General features: G+C 40.0%; 1 long non-coding RNA gene across 2 annotated transcripts in view; it reads right to left on the bottom strand.

Annotated features, from left to right (window-relative positions):
• Positions 1–5,331: 5,331 nt before the first annotated feature.
• The window catches only part of LOC144761906 (uncharacterized), a 207,427-nt gene continuing 201,144 nt past the window's right edge, over positions 5,332–11,614 (bottom strand). For both annotated transcript variants that reach the window (XR_013595942.1, XR_013595941.1), the window contains exon 3: positions 5,332–6,037. This is a non-coding gene — a long non-coding RNA (uncharacterized LOC144761906). The remainder of the gene's footprint in view (positions 6,038–11,614) is intronic.

The raw sequence follows: 11,614 nt of genomic DNA, 5'->3' as shown, positions 1-11,614 counted from the left end.
AGCAGAGATGGTGGTGATAACGCCATGTTGGAGGTCTCAAGTTTGTGTTCCGGTTCTTCTGGAACTTTCTTGGGATTCTCCAATCCTGCTCCCCCTGTTTCCTCATCTCCTTCTGAATGCAGACGGGGAGCAGAATCATCTGGTCACCCAAAGGTCTCTCCACCTCATGGCGTGGCAAGTTTCAGGCAGCGGTGGTCGCTCCCGGGCCTTTCGAGACTGGCTGAAGCTCTCCAGTCAAAGGCATGGGCGGACAGCACCACGAAGCGCTATCGGTCGACTTGGACAGGGTGGGTTCATTGGTGTCTTCGAAGGGATTTGGATCCCGTGGTCGCAGCTGTTGTTCCAATTTTGAATTTTCTTGTGGAGTTTGAGACAGACGGCCTGGTGTACCGTTCAATCAATGTGGGGAGTTTGGCGATTTCAGCAGGGCATTGATCAGTGGAAGGGCCTCCGGTAGGAGAGCATCCTTTCTTCTGTAGGCTCCTGCGAGGTATAAGTCAGTCGTTGCCCCCGGAACCACGCTATTCAGTCCTATGGACATCAATTTGGTTTTGAATCTCTTTCTGTCTTGGCAACCAAAGAAATACCTTTCTTTGAAACAACTCTCGTCCAAGCTGGCTATGCTTTTATGTTTAATCTCCTGTAGGAGAGTTACTGATGTTCATGCATTGGATATTTCAGCAAGAGTTTTTTCCCCAGATGGGGTAGTGTTCATGGTGGGAAGGCGCACTAAGTCTCTTACTCTGCCCTCCAGGCGAGCAACAACTTCTTATTACCTTGAGAAAACCGCACAGAGTTGTCTCCTCCCCCACCATAGTCAGGTGGGTGCGTTGGGTCATGCAGGAAGCTGGCTGTGACACAAAGCAGTTTGGGGCTCACTAGACCAGGGGTGCAAAGGCTTCTAAAGTTTTTTCCCTGGGGGCCCCTCTAGAGGACTTAATGCGTGCTGCGGATTGATCCTCGGATTCCACCTTCAGAGATTTTACTTTAAACCGGTGTTGGAGGTCGCTCAGTTGGTGGCAAGTAAGCTTTAAGCTAGCATAATCTGAACCTCTGCTCCTGACATAGAATCAAAATGTGCCTAGTATCATACCGGTAAGTTTCAATTCTATTAAGGACACGGAGGCGAGAATTATCCCACCCAGAGAACGATCTCGTGCAAACCCATCTGTATGTTTGTAAGTAACAGCTATTGATTATTGAGGCAATGTTGTGGGTTATTAAGATTGATATGAATGTTTTGATCGCTGGCAACTGTTAAGAATTGATTGGCTAACACTGCAGGATAGATGGATGGGAGATGGTATTGAGATGCAGAATGAAGAATGGCAGGAGGCAATATCTTTCCCAACAGTGGTTGCCATTCCAGTGTGACTTAGATTGGTGCATCTAAAAATCCTTCACCGAATATACACGACAGGACCTCGGCTAGTGCAGATGGGAAGGGCTGACATGGGGGAGTGTAGAAGGAGATGTGGCCAATTAAGAACATTCATGCACATTGTATGAGAATGCGACCTCATACATCCCTATTGGCAGAAAGTACACACCATTCAATATGCAGTACTGACCTCACACCTTCACCCTAAAGACCGCAGGTGCCTCCTCAATGTGTGGGAGCCTAGGGACTTGAATGTTACTCTGACGCAATGGGTCACTCTGGGTTTAATGCTTTCAAAAAGATATGTCGCACAGTAATGGGGTGCATCCCACCCACCCACTGTGGAGGCCTAGGAAAAAGACCTTGACTGGTGCATGCACAGGGAAAAGACAGTTTATGTGGCTAGGGGTTGCCCCAAAAAATGGTCTCGTATATGGGGCCTGTGAAACTCCTTGGAGATATATGCCAACCGCCTTGTAATATTGAATATGACGATCCCCTCTCCCCGTAGACTTTCCCTCTGATGTATGGCTGTCATTAGCTCTCACTTATTGTCTCCAAGATGAATGATTTTGCAATTTCATCTGTAACGAATTTATGATGCCGATGTATGTTAATAAAAAGATAATATTAAAAAAAAAAGAATTGATTGGCTGTTTGGAATAGGGTTTTTTTATTCTTGGAAACCCTTATGCTGTCTCTGTATCTTTTTTAGAGAATGATGATTCGAAACAGGACCAGTGATGATGTGGTGTGACTCGCGTGACGAAAGAGGAGGGACAGTCAAACTAGAATGACTATGTGCTCGTTATGGACACTGTAAAATGACTTATTGTGGAGCTTCCCTTGGTGTTATGGGAGTTGCAGTCTTTGTTCATGTTTATTCATGGATTAATTCATGTTTCTTGTAACAATTCAGAAAAAAAGGATAGCATAGTTTTTCTGGCTGCTTTGAAATGTGTATGTTAATGAAGGTGGAGAAAGAAAAGCATAATCCTCGCCCTACGTGTCCTTAATAGAATTGAAACTTACTGTTACGATGCTAGGCAAATTTAATCGTCCCTCTCACCCTTCCGTCCAACCATCGTTTTGCTTTTTCTGCTTTCCACCTCTCTTCGTTTCACCTTTACTTCTTTTAATTCTTCCTTTCAAATGTTCCTCGCTTCACCAATAAGTCCTTTATTTCACCCTTTCCTTTATCTGTTTTTCCTACTTTTTTCCGTTCCTCCCGTTTGCCCTTTCTTTCTACCCTCCTTCTCTCCTTCATTCCTTTTCCTGCCGAAACATTTTTATTTTCTCTCCTATTTACCTCTCCTACTTACTCTTTCTTTCTTTCCCTATCTTTTGCATGTACCTCTTTCTCTCTCTATGCTCCCTCTCTCTCTTACTCAAAGGAAATGTTGCAGGAGAGAGATTGTGATGTGTCTGCCGGCTACAGGGACTAGGCCAAATGCTGAGTGCTGTATACTGTCATCATTTAGAAGATACAAATCATATTTGCCATTCCACGCGTCTGTAAATGAACACTAGACTTTTTAGACAGTTCAAGTACTTTGCATTCAGTTGCAATTATCCTTCGAAACGACTCTTGTTTATTTAACAAACAATCGGACAACACCCCGATTGGGGCCCTTTAGCTTTCACTACACTGAAAACTGAAAGAATGGGGACTTCTGAGTAGAAGGATATTTGTGTAAGAAACTGTACCGATCAATATTTACCTAATTACACTTCATGATTAATCACATTTGTTAAACTGGCTTGATTTACCGCGAGTGTAAACATTTAATTTGCAAAAGCAACTGAAAAAGCAATATATTGCCGACCTCTAAGAAAGCGTTTGTAGGCGTTTGTCTGAATCTTCATAACACATGATACACAATAAGATACTCTGTTGCGTTCTTGTTATATTGAAATTATCTTATAAATGTGATCCCAATTGTAGTGTTGTATGGCGTTTCAGGATCCAAGCGCAATTTTCCCAATTCATGCCCTTATATAGGTACAATTCACATTGCCCTAATATAGGCATAGAAATCATATCCATATTTAGACTTAGCCCATGCAGTCCAAATACAGGCATGGCCACTTCCACCCGTTCCAAAAAGCCACAACGATTTCTTGGAAAAATCGACTTAAGCAGTCAGGGACATACCCATGCTTGAATATTTATTTGTCCAAGAACTCATGGAGTTTTCAAAGAACTACCATTCCCTTGGGGTTCTTTATTGACATTATCATGCCCGACTTTACGTCAAACTATGCACCTTCAAGGTATAAATATGCCTTCACTTGCCCTAGCAAAGACACAGTGGTTCGGAGCAGCTCGACTATCTACTTGCCCGACGCCGCTCGCTACAGCAAGTGCCGAAGGAAGCCGACCCTCCAGCTGATGCACTAATCAAGAACTGTCCTTTCTCTTGCCGAGAATCCAGCTCCAGTGTTTCCAAGCTCCCCTTGCGGGGTGTTGGGAAATCGAGTCCGAGACAGAGATACCAGACCTTCTTCATTCTAAACAAAGGTATGGAGCTGATTAGACCCTAAGAGAAATCGTGGATAGATTCTTGGCAAAGAAACTAAACCTATGCTACACCACACTTAGCTCTTCCCTCGTATTAGACTTAGGTTAGGTACATTGGGGTAGGCGTATTTTAGAAGCACCAGTTGAGTACTTTTAGTCATTGTTATTTATGTATGTTTTTGTATATGGCTTAGAAACCATACAATGCTCTTACAGTATTATTTTATGATACTCTTCTTGCTGTACGCATTATACTTTGCAGCCAGTATTACGATTGTAGCAGTTCATTTCTTTTGCATGAGAAAGAAGACTGTTCAATAAATCCTTTTATTGAAAACCCCCTTCTCTCTATTTCTCTGCACCTCTGGTGAAACGAAGCATGCACGATTGACTGAGTAAAATATCTATCTATTGTTTCCTTGACTCTAGAGATACATTTCTTATTCTTGGGGAAATAAAGTTGTCATATTTATGCGGTTGTCAGAAACTAATCCCTTCTTATGTATTCGAGAAACTTTCTAGTGACCTCTGAGCTAGCTGGCACTCACAATTACGTTTAATATATTCGATAGAGACCTAGTCAACCTAAGTCCTACGTCTAATCTATAGGATATATTAATCCAATGGGCAGAGCCTATTTGGAATATAGGAACTACACTACAATAGAAGGAATTGTTTTGGATACAACATATACCTTTCTTTAGCACAATATCTCTTTTATGTTTTTTTTTGGGAAATTCTGTATTATTCAGCAGAAATGACTCTTTAATCAGCAAAACTATCTGTTTTATTACTAGTGTGAAACTAGATTAATTTGATGAAATCCCATTATTGATGGATTTAAATATCGAGTAAATTCATATGGGATATAGACGAATCACCACATGAGAAACATGAGCCGGTCAAAATCTCTAGGAAATTAGAGTTTACAAACTATTTAACAAGGATTGGCAATACTAATATGTCTGACTTTGTCAAGTCATTCACAATGTAACATGAGAGGTATAATGCCTACACCTCCACATTTAGTAATAATCAAAGCAATCCTGTTGTATTTAATAAAAAATAAATAAAAATGACCATGTGGTCTCTGCCTAAAGAGACCTATAAATTATTTAGGAACACTCAAAGAATACATTAACATGTACCCTTTGGAGAAAGCAAGCACTTTCCAGTGCAAAGCCAACAAAAAGAGACCTATTATTTAAAGCATTTCTTATTGCATTTGTTAGAGAGTTCACAATGTAAATCAACTTCCTGTTGTATTCATGAGGTGGCTACAATCTAAAAGCTCCTTGTGGTGCTTCTCCTGGAATGCACAATGTTAAACAATTATTGCTGGAGTGGCAATTAATTTAAATAAGATGGTATAACATCTCTATCTCACACCAACAGTGTTGATCACCTATTGCGGTGTTTCCCTTTACTTCTTGACAAAGATTTGCCGTCGTTTATGAGAAGACCAGGAGCTTAAAATCACAATATTTTTTCAGTCAATAATCAGAGTTGTGATTAATTTTAAGGGTTTTATTTTCATTTAAAAGGTTTAGGTTTTCTTTTTCCTTTAATTAAGTTAGGTTAAGTATCAATCAGATTACAGAATTGATCGTAAAGGAATGGTTAGAGCAATGATAACAAAGAATGCATCAAGCATGTTCCATAAAGGAAAGAATTCCCTTTTCTAGAGAATGGAGCAAAAATGCTGTTAGCAGAAATTCATAGAGAGTTCAAGTTCGAGAGGCAAGAGGATCATAGAGCATAAAGCTTACATTCAGTCAATTATTTACTAAATTTCCCATTAGGAGAGGTTCACCAACTCAATAAGTCTCAGCAATGAAGTAAAATAATCATGCAGTAGGAACTGCATTCAGCAAGTCAGGTAGGGAAAGGGTAGCAAATCAGCATTCTACCTTCAGCATTAAGCCGTTAGCATTCAGCTTCAGTGCGGACAAGTGGTATATAGAAAGGGTCAGGAAAAGGCCTTAACCTACCCTAGAAAACACACTAATATAAACAGTCAAAAGAAGTATTACAATTCATGTAGCATCTTCTTCTCCTCTCGGCCAATCAGCATTCAATTCTTCTTCAGAACAGATTCTTCTCATCCTTTCCCACGTTCGCATACAACGGGATTACTAAGACATCATGAAATATGAAACATATATTAAAACTATGTCTATGTGTGAGGATTTTCAATTCTTAGACCTTCTTCCCCATGGGAATGAGCACATTCTTAATTTTCTAATGATACGTCTAAATGTTAGGCTAAACAATAGGCTATGCAAATTAGAATCATCTGGTGCGAAGAATAGTATTCAGCACTGCTTTTCTTTATTATTAAATGAGGAACATTAAGTTAAAAGATAAACATGTTCTATTCATGAAATGTATTTAGTGTTTGAAGTAATATGAAGTCACTTTATTCAATGATAAAGTGTTTCTAGCAAAGCATTTCAAAACGTTATGTTATTCAAAAGCATTCTTTGTATGTGATGTGAAGCTTACAAATATTTGTCAGGTTAAAGTGAGTTTTAAGCCTTTGGTGCATGTCTCAGCACATGTAACTTTGCTGCTGGAAAAATGAAGCTTGCTCTAAACATTTTGAGGCCTGGTACTAATAGATATGGTTATATATTCTGGTTTTGCATATTTAAATAGGGTGTCAGTTTCATATCAATTGCATGTTAACAGTCTCTTTAACTACATTATTTTGCATTTTGATAAAAAAACGTTCTCTCTATATAATATTTAGATCGTTCACCATGTAAAACCACTTTTTGTTGCATCCCATAAATCAAACTAGCAGTGGATGAACTCAAAACCGCCACAACAATATAACCCCTGGGCATGTAGCAAACATTCCTGTAACTATACCAAAAGGCAAAGATTCAGCCCATTTCTGGGTGTTGTATTCCAAGGCTCTTACACTAATCCCCACAAGATCTACCTCTCCCAGAAGATAGTCAAATGTTCATCAAAGAATTAATAGAGTTAATTTTAAATCAAGCCCTTGCTTCCCAAAACATCATCTTTGTCAGTGATCTCAACTTACACTGGAGCAACCAAACTTACACTGGAACAATCAAATAGATCCCCATGTGACTCAACTTAATACCTTACTTCAAAACAATAAACTTTGACAATTCTGCAGCAAACCAATGCATGATGAGGGAGCCACACTGAGCATCGTGATTGCTGAGAATGAGAACATTTCTTTCAACTCAATACAACCTGTCAACTGGTCTGACTACCACCTCCTCCATTTATCCCTCTTCTGAATGAGAAAGAAATCAAAAGGGCAAGCAATGAAACCAAACCAATGAGTCAGATATGCAACGCATATAAACTCACAAGATCTTTATAATGATTGTGGTGTATTTTATTGTGTGGTTATGTGACCTCACTGTGTAATAGACTCATGAAACCACATTGGGTCATGTCAAGCTCGTTTATAAAAATCTAGCTCACCCATCGGAGCGTCTGTGGCTTTGAGCAGCAAGCCTTAAACAAAGGAGCTAGTTTAAAGCATTTAGATGCTCCAAACAACAGAATAAAAAAGTCAAACAACAGGAAAAAATTCAAATACCAATTTATAAAAATAGATGATATATGTGTATATATTTTAGACACCAACATGAGAAAAATCCACCAGAGGGTTCCGGAGATATAGGTTTTTAAGTAAAACGTAAATCTCAGCTTCGTAGTCCAAACTGTAAACAAGTATTGGTAACCTTCCAGGTGCCGTCAGGCAGATGTTGTAGAATCTCTTTCCGAGTCCTTCTTTGGTCCTTTCTCAGTCCAGATGTGATCTGTGGTCTGGTTGCCAGGGATGCAATATTTAAGCCCAGGAAGTGTCCTGGGGGAATGAAGGGGTCACTAGCCATTGAGCTATCATGAACCCTCCCTCTTTATGATGACCTCCTGCTTTGTGTGGCATCTAGCTATCCAAAAGTGAACTATTCTGCCAAGTCCCAAAATTTTTGAACCCTTCTCTTGGTGTGGGGAGCTTTGTAGCACATCCTGGAGGTGTGGCTACCTGTGGGCTACACACCCACTAAAAAAATTGTTTGGTTATTGGATTTTCTATCTATCTGAACAAATAGGGCTTCTCTTTTGAAGTTTGCCTTTTGGGCCAACACCATGTATGCCTCCCTGTGAGGGGGAGATATCACCTCCCTCTGCAGCAGCCTATATTGTACCTATGCTTGGGCATCATTCACACTACTGCCCAGGAGGTCAGAATGCTGTCTAGTGGCCAGCATATGAAAATGGCCACCGGATTGACTGGGCAAATTTCTGAAAGTTGCTTTTCCTTAAAAGTAACAACTTGGGTTTTATGCCACAATTAATTTAATGCCTTAATGTACCAACTTTAGTAGTCACATTCAGAAGTTAGCAGGGCTGGGGTGTAAGCCTGTAACTCTGTACTTGCCAATAGGGGTACTAGCCTTTCCAATGAAAAATGATCATTTCGGGGGTTTTACTGTTAGGGCACATTGAGGTAGATGTCTTATTTAATAATATACAGCACCCTGCCTTAGGGCTCCATAGTCCTTCTTTAGTGGTGACTTATAGATATTATTAAGGGAGGTTTGGGCGTTTCCATAAGTTTGAATGTCAAAGTTGAACTAGCAGTTTTAACACTGCCCTTCCACTTTTTGGCAGGCTGGAAGCCATATTGTGCTTTGTCACACTCAGAGTGGCACAATCTGCATTGCAGCCCTGGGTGGACACTTTAACTTATATGCCCTTAGTACCCCTGATACCACATACTTCTAGGTAAGTTAACTTATACCCTTTGAATGTAGCCAATTCATTACACATTTTAAAAGGGTTAGAACACTGGCATAGAGGTCTGGTTAGCAGTACTCAATGCACTCTCAGAGTTTAAAAACCAGCAGCATTGGTCCAAAACTTTGGGGGTGATCATACCTAAAAGAAGCATTTTCTTATAGTCTTGCAGTAAAAGTTGACGCTCATTGACAGATGCCGGCCCATAGAATTCATATGAATGATTTTCCATGGAACTTAACTAAGATAGAAGACATTCACGTTTAAGGGAATGTAGATGGAAACAAAACCCACCGGCTTTGAATCTTCTGTCACTTTACCAGTCAAGGAGACAATATACAAACACATCTTGTCATACAGTTTATACTTTCTCAGTAAAAACTGTGTGCTTGTTAGACAACATAAACTTCAGAACTGTGCCAGCCTGTTTCTACACACACCATCAGGATATGTTGGCCTTAGTCCTGTTTGTTCACAGTGCACCATCTGGACCCCAAACCTGACCAGGTAACAAATGGAATGTGCAACCTCAGTACATAACAACCCTGACTCCCCAAGGAAATTGTAGTAACAGATCTAGAACCCTTTTGTTTGGCTACTCATGCATATCCAAAGAGCTACGCAAGAAATAAACAACATGCAGTTTCAATATTTATTGAAGCATTGTGATTCTTGAGTAAAACATGTGAGCTGCAATAGCCAATAGGAGGAAACAGAATAATGTGATTAGCATTAGGAGAATGGTGAAGAAGATACGCAATTCAACTATTTTGCTGTTACAGAGAATATATGCTAGCATATAAGCATTGTTATATATTTTACTCCTACCTAGCGCTTCTCGTCTTAGTGTGCCTAGGGTAGGGAAAATCTGCCAGAATCCCTATGAGGTAATGTAACTCCCCCGTTACCTGAGGCAAGTCATTAAGGTGCCTGACTTGGTGGAGAGCTGGGCATCATCCCTCGCAAGAGGTAAACAAAAATCAACCGGGCTCGAATTCAGGCATGGGGTGACCTCTCAGTGCCAGCAAAATGCTCCTCTAGCTAAACAAGGGAGTAATGTAGTTGATTTAATAAATATCACCCATGTTGCTATGCCAAAGTCCCAGTCAGGCTGCTATTGTTCATTCTTCTACGATAGCTCAGTCGCCGAGCGGACAATAACAAATAACAACATTTTGTACAGTGAGCTCAGTTCTTTGTGATGGGAAGTGAGACAGGAGCCAAACCAGTCAGAGGTTTAAGTATATGGGTTTAATTGATTATGTATACTAGAGATATTCCAGGGGTAGATGCATTGCTTGGTAGTTTAGGTGTAGAAGGTAGAAAAGTATTAAAATAATTGCCAAAACCTGTGGGCAGAGATGTGGATGGATCAAACCATGATGACGAGGATGTATATGAGAATGTTCTTTTGGCATTGGAAGACAATTATGGATAAAAAACGTCATGTTGTCGTGGGGAGACACAAATTTCTTTTGTATGGTCAGGAACCTGGGGAGTCAAGCGGACAATATGTGGTCATGGTAAGGAGATTGGCGGTCATATATAAATTTAGGGATCTTAGAGATTAAATGATAAGAAACCAAATGATAAATAGGTTAAACAATCTAAAAATTCAAGGAAAATTACTAGAGTTGAAGGATCCTCCATTAGACAAGACGATAGAATTGACCAAAAGCATTGAGAACACTTTTGGTTATGTGCAGGAATTAAGTGGAAGTTGGTCCAAAAGAAGTTCAGATGCAGAGAAAATGTGTAAGTTTGTAGAGACAAGAAAACAAACTCATAGATCCTGTGACAAGAATGATATTAGAAGAAAGCAAAGTGGGGTCAGGAAAATAATGTGCTTCAGATGTGGCAGTGAGATGCATACTGCAGAAGCTAGCAATTGCCCGGCAAACAAAAGCAAGTGTTTCTATTGTAATAAGTCGGGGCATTTTGCGAGAATATGTAGGATGAATGAATCAAGGAGTGTTACAAAACCTGTAAATGTGGTAAGAGGCAGATAAATTAGGTCTAAAAGTGAAGATTCTGATTATAGTGATCAAGCCGAAATTGAGGTACTAACAGTGGAAGAAGCTGATGGCAAACAGTGTACAGTCTGAGCGGTGAATGGAGAAAGTTAGGTTTGTGCGGATTCGTGCTCACCTTTCATTGTCATTTATAAGTCTACCTTTGAGAAGGTGAATGTTTCTGAACCTCAATCTAAAGATGTTGAACCAGAGGGATATTGTGGTGACAAGTTACCAGTTCTTGGTTATTTTGTTACTATGTAAGAGTTTCAAGACAGACATGCAAGAGGCAAGGTATACGTATTCGAAAAAGTGAGGTTACTTTTAGGTAGGAAAGAACAGTTTGTGTTGGGCATGGTTTTGGATCAGTGGGCTAATCAATTTCCCAAATTATTTAGCAATGAGCTTGGTTGTCTAAAAAAATGTGTAGATAAAATGATTTTAAAGGAAAGTGCTACACCCGAAAGTGCACAAAGTGCGGAATGTGCCACTGGCTTTGAGGAGTGCTCTGAAAGAAGAATTGCAAAGATTGTGTGATAATGATGTTATAGAACCCATCGAAGCCTCAGAATGTCCTGAGTTATCACCCAAAAACCAGCTGGCATGTGTGTGGATTCAAGAGACTTGAACAAATGTATATGGGTAGATCAGCATTCTCTACCCCGTATAAATGAAATGTTGGTGAGTGTGACTTTGGGTAGGTACTTTACCACTCTGGATTCATCAAATGCCTACCACCAAGTACAATTGAATGCGGAATCTAGATATTTAATATCGTTCATCACGTTGGAAGGGGCATTCAAATTTATCCATATGCCTTTCGGTCTGGCATCTGCATCCGCAGTGTTCCAGAGGGTCATGGGAGGGAACATGACCAATATCTTAGTGTTTCAAGAAAATATCCTGGTA

Source organism: Lissotriton helveticus, chromosome 6, assembly GCF_964261635.1.
Source record: "Lissotriton helveticus chromosome 6, aLisHel1.1, whole genome shotgun sequence".
Taxonomy (NCBI): Eukaryota; Metazoa; Chordata; class Amphibia; order Caudata; family Salamandridae; genus Lissotriton; species Lissotriton helveticus.
The sequence above is the reverse complement of the archived record's forward strand: the minus strand, read 5'-3'. Positions and strand labels throughout refer to the sequence as shown.